Raw genomic sequence first — 13,342 nt, forward strand, 5'->3', positions numbered from 1 at the left:
ATAGCCATTCCTTTATGGCTGGAGGGAACCCTAGGGTTGTAGTAGGGGAGTGAAGCGCGAGAGTGTGGACAGAGTGCTGGAATAAGACTTCTGCCTCCTCATGAGCACTTACAGTTTCTCTGAAATCTCCTCATGAGATGATGGTACACCATGAAACAAAGCTCACACAGAAACAGCAGCCAAATGGTGGGATGCATAAAGAAGTGAGAGAGCTGCTCAGCATCACTCTCACTGGTACAGATGGTACCTTAATGAGCAAAGGCAAAACTTCCACATGTAGCAGCAGATCAGCAGACAGAAAGTCAAGCAATCTTTGGCCAGTGTGGCCTTTTTGTTTCCAGAGGCACTAGCATCTTCTGCCACCAAGCTGGTTCCTTTAACCAGCTGACACCTTAGTTACTTAATCTGTTTCCAGCTTCTGTAACTGGGACATTCAGAACTGTCTGTGACTCCCTCCTAGCTGTGGGTTAACATTTAACGGGGCTGTGCTGCATTTGAAAGGTTATATCCTACTTCCAAGCAGAATGAAACAATCAAATAACAGGCTGTGAACGCCTCTTACCTGTTGCCTACAGGAGCAAAGAACTCCAGGCACTGCTTACAACAGTGCTGCGAGTTAACAAAACTGCTCTGGGTGTTACCAGTCCCTGCAGAGTAAGTAGTTTTATTAGTGATCCCTAACACCTGCTCGATTGCAGCACTCTTCTTTTCACAGTGCATCTGGCTCAGCTGTGGTCCTATCCCTCAGCAAGTCTAGTGACACTGAACAGGCCTTGTTTATTGTCCCTCTTGGACTTCAGCTGTCTCTCAATTTACAAGTAAGAAGATCCTCTCCCTGCGTGCCAGCTCTGCGGCCTCAGCTGGAACACGAGAGAGGAGCTGAGCTCCCCAGCACACACATTATCACCAGGAACAAAGGCTCTAACATCACTTCCACCTTCGAAACACTCAGCTCTTGAACTCTACCTTCGGTAACAGAGTACCAGGCAGATCTGTGCCTGCAGTTACTCTTTAAACATTTTGCTATGGATTAGAGACTAAAATAAAGGCTGTCTTCCTCTCCCTCACTGTACTGGCTTGATCACACTGTAGAGATAGTAAATACTGAATACACATGGGGAGTATCTAGTAAGCAAGGAAGTATCATTTCTGTCCAGTTCCTTTTCACAACAGAAGCACTATATAATTTGATACTTTTCAGTTCATGAATATCTCCCCCAAAAAGCTCACATGGTTAAATAATGGCATTTCCTTTAGTCACCTCCATCCTCCTCACTTGAATGCTGTGTCTGTCCCAGTGCATAGGCTGCGGGAGAAATCTTGAAGCTGATGAAGTTAGTGGAAGTTTTGCATGAACTATATGGGACAAAAAGTTAAAGCTGACATCTTCATTTTGCAGATAATCATATTTTATTTTTTCTTCAAGCCTACATATATCAAATGTAACGTTTAAATTATATTTTTCTTTACCTATCTTCAGCCCTTATTACAGTTTGACAGGTAAACATCAAAGCTCACGGTCACAAAACCCTCTGCTATCCCCAAACCAGTCACCTACAACATATGTTCCCCCAAAGGAAGAGCTCATGTAGAGGAAAAGCCAAGTGATGAAAGCTCATCATTCAAGCAGGGAACTCGCAGCATCTGAGTTTACGGGATTCTTGTCATTGACTTCAAAGGCTGCACAATGGAACTTCAACGTATTGGTATGGGCTAATACCATCTAATAAACTGAAAACAAACTTTGGAACAAAGCCCTCAGACTGTAGGGCTGACACAACCTCTTAAATTAAAGGTGTAAACTCAAACTAGCATAACCCAGACTTCGACAAGAACAGATCTTCAGCTATGTCTTTGGGAGAAGTGTCTGCTGAGGCTGTGTGATCAAGTGCAGCTGATGAGACTGTGCTTTGATAAAGTTAGGGGATGTTAGCACCTACAGACTACTAAAATTCCAAACTGTCCTCTGCTGCCTGGCTTGGTGCTTTCACCCACGGGGACCTCCTGGAGGTAGCATACAAGGGGATACATCTACACCCTCTGCAAGGCAGCCTCACAGATGGAAGACAAGTGGGTGTAAAGCTGTACTAGAACACTCAAGACTCCTTTCCTTCACCCCTGGGAACAAAGCACAATCCAGCTGCAGAAGTGGCTACATTAGATCAAACCATGATACTATTCCAGCACCTTGGAGGTTGTTATGAGATTTGTTCCATGCCAAGGTCAAAGGGGGGAATGAAAAGAGGGAAGGGTCCAGAGATCATTTTCCACAGAAACCAAGGCTCACCTATCAGACCACACAGTTTAGCATACCTGACGACATACTGGTTAACCACTAAAAGATGAAAAGCCCTACAGATATATAATCTGCAGGGAACAACTGGCAAAAATGTTTTAAACTTCCACAGAGATTCAACGGTGAGCACATTTCTGCAGACAGTGTTGGGTCTGTTGGTGGGAATAGCAGACCATATCTCCTCTAGCATCATTGTGGAAAGTGCTCCCAATGTCACTAGTATCATTTCAGAGCCAAATGGAATCAAAAAGCACTAAAAAAATGTTCAAGGATCATATAGCAATGAAAATTATTTAGCCTGAAGTGACTAAGAAGGAAGCATTAAAATTATTTACAGCTATTTTAAATAAAAGGTTAGGCATTTCTCTTAACGTGCAGTAACTTTAGCAACAAGCTTTTCTCTTAGAGCCAGTAAAGCAGGAGGTCCTTCCCCAAACATATGGGAAAATTCAGCCAGGAGGAACTGTGGCAATTTTCCAGTTCAATCTGGAAATCTCACAGTACACAGAGCAAGACCTGGCTAAATCCGTAGGAAAAGGAACAAAAAGGGGGTGCATAAGCCCTTCCAGTCAGCCCCTCCATTAAGTGAGTGCTGTGCGGGATCACTTTGAGCGCACAAATCCGCTGCACTGTAAATCTGCACTGCACAGTGTGTGCAGGCTTGAAACCGCAGCGGCCAGAGACCCAGAGATGGGCGCAGCTATCCGAGAAGACGCAGAACGTCCCTTCCCATCCCAGCAAAGCGAGCAGATACATTAAGGAAACGAGATGGACTTTTAAGAAATAGCAATAACTCACCTTGCTTCGCTTTTCCTTTTCTTCACTAGGTGCTTTTCCCCCAGAAAACTCTTCTTCCCCAGGTCCAATACCTCCCATAAGCTCACCTCACCCAGTGACTGCCCAGCTACACTAGCAGAAGGAGATGCTGGAGGGGAGAGTGGGAGGCACGGAGGGAGTTCGCAGACAGAGCTTAAAGGCACAGGCTGAGAAGCAGAGTGCTCACCCTGAAAAGTTGTTCTTTTCTCTTCACTGGACTCTATTTTTAAGCATTTTTTTTTCTAGTTGCCTGTGTTGGAAACTCAAGCCAAAAGTGTCAGAGATCTAGCTTCTCTCCAGCCTAGGGAAAGGCTTCTGCAGTTTGCTGTACAACTCCACGTGCAAGGAAAATGTCACAACTGCTGTACAGGCACAGGCAGGGCTCGTCTCGGATCACGCACAAAGCCCATAGCAGAGGCCAAACCCGGAGGAGGATTTCCTTGCATTTAAGCTAGTATTTGAGCCCACAAACGATGCTTCTGCCAAGACCTCTTGAAAAGATGAAAGCACATGAAAAATTGAGAACTCTTTGCTTTTAAGCTGATTTTGTCTGCAGCTTGACCCTTCAACAGCCAATTCTCACGTAATTGTCACTTCTGACACTACAGGCTCTCACCAGGTTCAACATTTATGGCAAATTTTAGCAGTTAGTGTGCTTGACAAGGAAAACGAGAAAAGAACAGAAGATGAATTAAGGGCGAGGAAATTCAGTGACAAGTTTTTTAAATTATAGTGATCATAGGAACAAGGAGGTAAAACTAGCCCTACTTGCCTGTTGGAAGGAAAATATTTTTTTTTGATTATCATTTCTGTTTTGATAAAAGCATATTCTTGTATGCCTAGTATCTCCCCTCTAATGGATCTCTCCAGATCAAGAAAAGATTCTCTCCAACCGTGACCCCTTTGCTGTTTTAGATTTCCTCCTGAACACCGTGATGCACACTGGGAAGAGGCAAAAAATGAAGACTACTTGCCTAGCTGAGTTTCCTCCTTCAGGTTCAACTAACCAGGAAAATTCAATGTTTTGGGAAAGCAAATACTAAGTGACTAAGTCACTGAATGCTTCCTGTGACGAGGAGGTCTTGTCCTTACTGAGGGCTTACCTTGCTCAGGTGTCATTCACTCCCTGCAACACACACAAATCCTCAGTGCAGTCTCTCCCATTTGCCATCCACGTCAATGAGATCGTGAACTTTTTACTGGGGACCTTATCCTCGCACTTTGCTTCTGTCAGGTTTCCAACTCAGTTTGGGTCCTGTGAGAAAGGAAGCAATGCGAGCACTTAGAGACTAAACCAGACAGGAGCCTGATTCGATCCGATACCTATGGCAACCACCAGATACTTGAGTGAAAAGTACAGCTCTAGTGGTCACAGAATTGCACGTGTCCCTTTGCCAACCACCACCTTCAGTAAAGTACAGAAGAAACATGATCTCAGTATGGATCTTTGGAGGTATCTAGACCAGCCTCCCACTTGAAGCTATGGAGCTTAAGTGAGCTTTAAGTATGAAACTCAACTCTGTCTTTTAGCTGTATCTGTGGTGCAGCTGGAGATCAAGGTTGCCCTTGTGTGTACACCCAGTGCACTTAAGTCATTAAGACCCTGGGTGGTCCAGTAATTGCCCACTAGTTATCTGCACAAATGAGATACACTGGTGTGAGACACTGAACCAACCTGAAACTAGGTCATTGACTGAACTCTTAGCAATCTTCACAAGAAAGTATTTGAGTAATTGGTGAAGGAGCTCTCAGGGTGGGAATTTCAGACTGCCCTGAAGACTCCCTTCAGGCAGCATCTGCTGTGCACAAATGCCTATGCTTAAACGTGGTGATCAGCATCCTGGGTGGGGAATCTGGCCCTTCCTTCCAGAGACTGCCTTAAGCGGTTCTTGCTAGATAAGAGGCTGGCAGTCAGCAGAAACTGTTCCTGAAGAAGCAGAAATGGTCAGGTAAAATGGTCTTTAGAGCACACTTAAGATAACTACGAGATGGAAATGTTTTTAATGTAATTAAGATAATCAATAGTGATAGCTCATACACGTGTTGGAGTGGTGGCCAGCTGTATTGTAAGAATTCAGAACAGCAGTTCAGAGTCTCATCTGTAATTTAAATATAAGATATTCAATATGCTAATTCTATTTCTATTCTACTATACAGATGCATGTCTAAATCTAGAATGCTAATTACTATTTCAGCTAATGCAGAAAAGCCTTAGGATAAGCTCTGTGGTCAGACTGAATCTTTACCATGATATTTACTTTCCTTTATCTAACACAAAACCGGTCTTTCTGGTTTTGAGCCCTCTTTCTCTTCATTCCCCAGTAACAGCCTGAACAGAAAAGCTTGTCTTGCTGCAACTTTTTTTTCTTTTTAAGCCAGGTAAGTCAAGAAATTTCTCAATTTTTGTCTTCTTGGACGTACTGCATACATAAAGGAGAACTGCAAAGACACAAGAATATGGAGGGGAAAGGTAGCTGCTTTCATTCATTCCATTCTCAGCTGCACCCCCAATTTGCCTTCTAAGTCAGCAGAAATTTATTCTTCTTTAAAGAACCACCTCTCAGTAACCACTTTGCAATAGCAGTATAGTTTGCGACGGATCAATCAAAAGTGACTGTATTAGCATCATAACCACATCAAGGGTAGAATCAGAAGAGGGATTAGAGATGGCTTGTGTGAAATGCCAGGGATATGACACCGTATTTCTGGTGTCTAGTCTGGCATACGAATCAAAACTGGAAACCACCACAGAGCAGTTCAAAGAACTTTGAGTTGAATCTAACTCAATGACAGTAGCTACTTTTTAAATCCAGAGAAGACACTTTATGACTTTATACAGCAAAGAATAAAATGAACTAAACAAATGGATTTCAAATGCACCCGATTCAGAATAATAAAATGCAGTTCAAAAAATTAAGTATCTTTATTGTACAATAATTTTAGAAAATGTTTATATTTATAAATGGAAGCAGGCTAAAGACAAGTGCAATGTTCTTTAAAAGCAAAACAGAAGAAAAACACTGCAATTTCAGTTGGACCAGCGCACAATCAACTCATTTTCAAGTTTGTTTACTTTCACCATATATACGTATGCCTGAAATAGGCTTAATTACTCCACAGTAAACAAAATACTCACTCTGCAAAAACACTTGGAAAGTTCTCATCTGCTGTCCTAACATTACTTTTCCTCACTGATTATTTTGACATTGAGTTTTTCCTGTGTTACATCATGAAAGGAAGAAACAAAGCTACATTTGATCCCTGGAAATGCTGCGCATTGCAATGCATTTACATTAGAACAATGTATATTCTGATGGAATGTGCAATTAAATACAAGGCTGCAATTCAGCCAGAAAGGGTGGCTGACTTCAAAATCATGAAGAGATATATAGACACATTGTAGGAGGGGGAAAAAAAAAGAAGAAAAAAAAAAAAAAAGAAAAGAAAAGCAGACACCCAGACTGAACTGAAGGTCTGAAGATCTGAGGCAAGTATTACAGATAAGACCTACAGTTTTGGAACTATAAAACTATTAATCAAAAGTAGCTTTTACTATTTGGAAAAGACTTTTTTTTTTCCCTTGGTCTTTGCAACAGCTCAGCAGCTCTATGCTATTGTCAGCACAGAAAGATATTAGTAACATGAAATGTTTAGTTCTTTATTACAATTTGCAAACAAACACAACAGCCACCACCTCGTATCATCGACACGAGTCGCAAAGTGAGACTGACCTACCTATCCTTGTAGATACTATGCACCAATTTCGGAATTCATCTAGCAAATACTGCACCTTCTACAGTCTGCACTTGAGTAGGGAGAGAATTACTTTACTCACATAAAGCTGTCTAAAATTCAGGAATTAATTCAGCGAATTCAAACTGTGAAACCAAGATGCAGAGTATAACATGATTAACTGACCAGCTGACAAGGTGCATGAGATATGCAAGATAAAATTGGGAAGGATATTCATTTTATCAGCATACCTAACTCCTGCAGCAAAACGCAATTGTTGATGACTACATCTCTGAGAGAACTGAATTCCTTGGTTCTTTAGGTCTCATCTGCACTTCACTCCCATAGTTTCAGTACATGCAGCAATAGCACTCACTGTGCAGGAAGAATACTTGAACAGCTTTTAATGCCACAGTTTTGCTATGCTGGCCAACCCTCTTAGATCATTTTTTTTCCTTTTTATTTATTTTTTAAATCAAGAGGCTAAACTGCATAGAAGGATTTAAAATAGGGGGGTGGGGGGGGGAAGAAGAAAAAATGTACTGCTGCTTCTGGATTATAACAAAACTTCTCAACACAGTATAAAACAAGAGTTTAAAGGTTTTATTTCTCATGAATACATATGCAGAGTTAGAAGTATGCATTCCTGAGCACTAAAATTAACCTTCAGAGTTTGCAGTCTTCATAACACTAGCCTATACACTGTTATTTGAACATTACCACAAAGTCCTTCCACAAAGACATCAGACATTTAAAACAATTCTACTTATAACGGATTAGGCTACCTCCCAAGAACAAGTCATCTCCCTAAAAGCAGCTACTATCAAGCATCCAAGAAACAAGCATTAAACAAGTATGTATCTTACTCTCATCCCATAAATCCTTTTGATATTGCTCTAAATTTTAGCCTATAATCTCCACCTGATCTACACACAAAGCAGCATTAGTTTACTTTTAGTAAAGTAGCACTAGCCATGTTCAAATAGCACTTACGCATTACTAAATTCTCACTAGGTCCCCAGTTCCTCCAGCACTGGACTGGATAGAGAATCCAAAGGAACATGGTTAAAAATAACGAGCTGACCCTCTGTATTTTTCTTTAAAAGCGTTCTTGCTTTCAAACGTGGCCAGGCTGAAAGTAACAGAGCTCATACTTGCTCTGTATCAAGGACAGGGGAAAACCATCTCCCCCCATCGGCTTGCTGGCAAATTAGTGGTGGTACCTGTGACATTCCTGTTTTTAAAAGCCTTCCATATCGGCTACGGAGAAGAGAGTGACCCAAGCCACAACAACCTGAACCATTATGTTTCTTTCTTCAAATTAAATCTGAACCACTGTTTTGAAATTGGCGTTGAATATTAACTGCACCAACTTCAGTCAGAGCAGAACCAAGAAAAATCTACTGGTTTCTTGCTGTGGAAAACACATGTCAAGGATTGCGTTCCTATCTCACATCATCATCTCAGGTTTTGTCACAGAGAAGCGGCCATTTTATAGCATTTTCTTGACTATACCTAGATCTTTAAAATGAAAAGAGGTATTTTTTATCCTTTACAAATTTCTGATTAAGGAAGAGATTATCATACAGAAACCATCACAGCTATGACGCTTGCGTATAGTTGGTGGTGCTGAAGAGCCGGGCTTCCAGAAGCACCACTGAGCTGACCACGCAGACGTGGCACCGCTGTTTCTGACAAGTACCGACTCTTACACTCCTGAAGTCGTTCAGCAGTATTCTACTATTAGGTGCTATTTATCTGACCAGCTCCAGCCATTAATTGTTTAAGAAGTTATCATTAGCTCATTTACCATACTTCTTCATAATTTCATCTGACCAATATTTACATTAAACACCCGAACAAGGTCACAACACAGAGCATGAGTGTCAACAGTAAACAGATGCCAAAGTTTTCTAGCCTACAAATCATTTCAAAGCTTTCCAAGAGCCAGAAATTAAAAACTGGATGAAATTTTGCTGCCTGGAGCTAAACTTGGGCAAGATGGAAAATGCTAACATGCAGAAAGATACCACGATAAATGTGATAAATTGTAATGTCTTCAGCTGGGAAACAGCTCCAAATCATCCCAGCAACACATGCACTTGGTATCCTTGGGTCCTAGTGGACCAAGAGCTGCGCTATTCCCAAGAGCTATTGGGAAAAACAGGACTGAAAGGGACCTCCAGAGTTACTGCATTCCATCAAGCCAAGGCTTCTACTAATTCCTGAAATTACGGACAACTCAGTACAAAACATACTAGTTCCTGATTCACAGAAATCAGATTTAAGGGCATTGCTTATCATCAAACCCTCCCCTGGGCCAATCCATGGCTACTTAATTTTTATAGAGCTGAGAGTCGTAGATCGATGCTGACTACACCTATGATCACTCCTGCATGCTCAACAGCATATGGTGCTCTCAAGAATGTCACTATGGATATAAGCGATTACTGTATCATAAATGAGACCTGTTGCTGACCACTACTAATATACAGATGGCAGAAACTCACCCTCCCTCCCCTTAACCGAAGTACTTGTTTGAAATACAGGAGAAGGAAAATGCAAAGATGAAAGATTCTCCAAGAATAACGCAAGCTATGAACGCATAAGCTATAGAGAATCAGTGAAGAGACACTTCTGTTCCAGTGCCAAAGGAAGCCTCTGGTAATTAGGTGACTCCACGCCTCATTTCATGTTAGCCCGCTGGGAAGCCAGCTCTAGAAAAAATACCAAAAAGCTTAATCTTTTCTTTCAGCTGAAATTTTCTAGAGCTCCGATCGTACTTTCTGTTCTCTGCTGTACTCTAAGAACGTCTCCATTTTTCTGGATGGGTAGCCCTTGCACAGATTTTGTTTTAAAACGTCGGGGATAGTATTTGTCATGGAAAAAGGCACTACCTTTGCAGGCTTTGGACAAAAGCTTGGATCTGCAGGAATGTCTATATCTGAAAGTCTTGTGCCAACGTGATCTGTAAGGTATCAGTATATCAACATGCAATAGCTGCATATTACTGCTTAGCCAGCTTATTTACATAGGAATATGCTTACACATAGAAATAACATTGCAAATGATGCAAGCATAAACAATGTTCCACTTTGTTTACTAACAAACAATAAAGCTGCCATTAAAGAGAAATATTATTCGGCTTTACATCCTAAACATTCAGTGTAGTGCAAGGAAAAAAAAAAAAAATCCACTACTCAACCACGAGGCAAAAAGACAAGACAGACTGAGGGCTACTGTAAGAAGAGAAGAGCTTCTGAAGGAAAGTCTTGAATGATCATCTGAGATCAAGGTATCAGCTAAAAAAAATCCAAGAAATTAGGTATGGTTAATATAAAAGTTGAAAAATAAAATAAAAAAATTAACCCCAGAGTAATCTAAATGAAGATTTCTGTTAGATATACAGACCATTCTTCTGAAAAGGATACTGTGTTGCATATTTTCTGTGTCTTTTGAAATCTAAATTTAACTGTAACAAAGTATTTTCACAAGTCTAATTCTTACATACATGGATGTGCTCATTTTTACTGCCATTAATAAAAGCAGGATATATTTCCCTCCTCCAAGCACTCAAGCATTTCATTTAAAATGCTCTTCATTTGTGACTAGTGAAAAAAGAACCTACAAAGTGGAAGAGGGTTTAGAGTACTTCTCTCTCACTTGTCAAGATTAGTCGAAGTCTTTCGGTTCACATTCTACCTTCAGCTGTGTTTGTACAACCCTTCAGGAGAACGGTCAGAACCAACCACCTGAGCTGACCTGCACTTTTGCAATTCCAGCACCAGCGAAGAATCTGACCATCACTTCTGTGATAATACAAACAAAGCATTTTTTCTCTCCGCCCCCCCCCCGGACTACAAGTGCTTTACTTTAACACATACAAGTTTGCAGAAGTAGAGTCTTTATTCTTATACTCTTTAGCTGACAATCTAAAGATTCATGAAGAATGTAAACAAGAAGCACATCAACATTCAGTTAAAAAACTTCTTTTAAAGTAAGTTTGGTGCGGGATGTATGTCTGCAATCATCAAATAAAATTATAATCAATTGTATCTCTTCATCTTTTCCTACACAATATTAGATTTTACATTAAGCTGAAAAACAACATAACAAAGCATAGCCTTGTTTTTTTATGGGAGTGATTGAACTGAGCAGGATCAGGGTCCAAACAGTCGCAGCCAGGTGGGTGCACTAGGGTCACCTGATTTGTACAGTACTGGAATAGTCAAAGTATATAACTCAGTTCACATACTTCAACTGGAGGTATTGTATTAGCATACTAAGTAGCCATTGCTTTTTCCACATTGTCTTTGTAGTTGGTGAAAAAAAAAATCACACTTGAAAAATAGATGGAAAACTCAGAAACATAAGGTAAAGTTTATGCTTCAGGCAGACTAATCTAAAATACAACATGAACAAAGCAACTGTTAAATGCTTGCAAGTTAATCAGTGTTTTGAATTCTTCCATTTTAATTGAGTTATAAACAATTTGAAAAATAAACTGTTTCCTAATACACATTACACCAGATGAGAACAAGTGTTAAAAAGCATATTTCAAGAAGATGATAAAACTTAGTATTTCATAATTCAAAAGAAACTACTGGCTTTTAAGTATATATAAAAAAAACCCTATTCCCAATAACACTACGCCTGAAAGACAGTCAAGACAAAAAAAACTATAGAACTTTGAGTCAGTCTCCAAACATTTTTTCCTGCTATTCATCAAGTTCATTACTTAAACGTAGGTTTATTTTCTTTTTTTAAATAAATGTTTAGTATACATACTTATACAGTGGCTTAAATTAAGGCATAATCCAGCTGGCTGAAGTTTTGAATAAAATGTCTCTGTTGCTTTGCATTAGTAATAACTGTTTCATATTACCCGTGGCAGAAGTAACACAGTCCATTAAAAAGCAGACTGAAAAACGGATCTCTCTACTACCATTCACCATGATTCATTCGGTTCATTTATCAATTAAATGCACCGCAGGCCTTTGGACTCGGGAAGCTTTTCAAGAAACTCACCATCGAATCAACTTATCAGAGAGGGCTCAAAGCTTTAAGCAGAAGCTGGTAAAATTCTGAATCCATAGCGTGGTTTTACAGAAAGCCTTTAACATTCTAGAGAAAGAATACTATCCACTCAATGTGAAACAGGAGAGGAAGTGAAAAGAAGTTATCACACCCCCCCCAAAAAAAACAATGGACAAAAAACAAACAAAAAGCCCACACAGCACAAACTTTTGGGAAGCTTAGCAAAAGAAAATGACATAAGTTTAACGTACAGACATTAAAGGAGAATCCTTCAGAATTCAACTCAGTATGCCAACTAGAGCTTCACTTAAAACCACTGCTTCAGATCATGACATTGAAATGATACATTTGTAAATACCACATTTTGGGCCCTCAGAATATGCAAAAAGAAAAAAGTTTTTCTTGCATGGCATTTGGAATCATTCCAGAATCCTAGAATATTTCTATGACCCCTTCATTTCAGATTTAATGTGGAAAAAGTATTTATCTATTTTTTTAAGGGAATGCAATGTAAGCACAGAATACTGACATCTTTGATAAAGCCAGGTGTTCTAACTTCTTAAATGGAAAAAGTGATATGCAAATCTCATTATCCCTCCACGTGTAGCAAAGTTGATGCATAAAAAAACTCAATCATGCCATACAAAAAAAATTGTACATTTTCTGGTATGTAACGTACAACAGCTGCACCTGAAATAGTTTAAAAAGTATACAGATTTAGTCCTTCATAACATCATGTAGCAAAAGGTACAAAATAACAGGCTAGATCACAGCCTCTTTCCAGAACCTGGCAGGCCTCACTGTGGCTACTTTTGGGACAAAGACAAAACATGATGTGAGGCAGCTTATTAGTCACAGAGTGGCAAGTAACTCTTAAATCACAACTGACTCTAGCACCATACATGCTCCCTGGAGAATGACATCAGGCTATTTTCTTCAGAATTAGAAATCATACCTATATTTCTTAAGAGAAGAATAAATAGAAGCTTAAACACAAACAAAAAACCCACAGATATTTTTCATTTTAAAGTTTTCCCAGGGAAATTACTACCTATTAAGCTGAGTATAGTGCTTCCACTTGCTTTCTTATCTGTTTTGATTAAAAAAAAAAAAATCCCAAACATTCATAATAAACTTATTCTACTATGCTGTGTTTTGCAATAAACACTGTATTTTTTTTTCCCCCCCCAGAGACAGCCCCTAGAGTTCATACGAGTGCTTACAGCGCTTCCTGTAGGTCCATTCATCCTGCCTTCTAAACTAGACTAGTAGCCAACCCAGGTACCTGGAAGTAAAAACAAAAACAAAAAGTTAAGAGATGCATTTAATGCACCATGGTAATATAAGTCCTCTCAGAGGCCGGTAATGTAACCAGCTCTCTGTATTGCCTGAATGTCAGTTAATACTAAAGCATTCCCTTGCATCAATGGCTTTGATAAGTAGGGAAACGTAAAACGCAAC

General features: G+C 39.9%; 1 protein-coding gene across 2 annotated transcripts in view; it reads right to left on the reverse strand.

Annotated features, from left to right (window-relative positions):
* Window positions 1-13,167, reverse strand: part of TMPRSS9 (transmembrane serine protease 9) — a 31,398-nt gene extending 18,231 nt beyond the window's left edge. For both annotated transcript variants that reach the window (XM_062596474.1, XM_062596475.1), the window contains exons 1-2: window positions 13,105-13,167; window positions 4,216-4,367 (exon numbers count right to left, since the gene is read on the reverse strand). The gene's annotated coding sequence lies outside the window, so the exon portion shown is untranslated. The remainder of the gene's footprint in view (window positions 1-4,215; window positions 4,368-13,104) is intronic.
* Between the last annotated feature and the right edge of the window lie 175 nt (window positions 13,168-13,342).

This window comes from Rhea pennata, chromosome 27, assembly GCF_028389875.1.
Source record: "Rhea pennata isolate bPtePen1 chromosome 27, bPtePen1.pri, whole genome shotgun sequence".
NCBI lineage: Eukaryota > Metazoa > Chordata > Aves > Rheiformes > Rheidae > Rhea > Rhea pennata.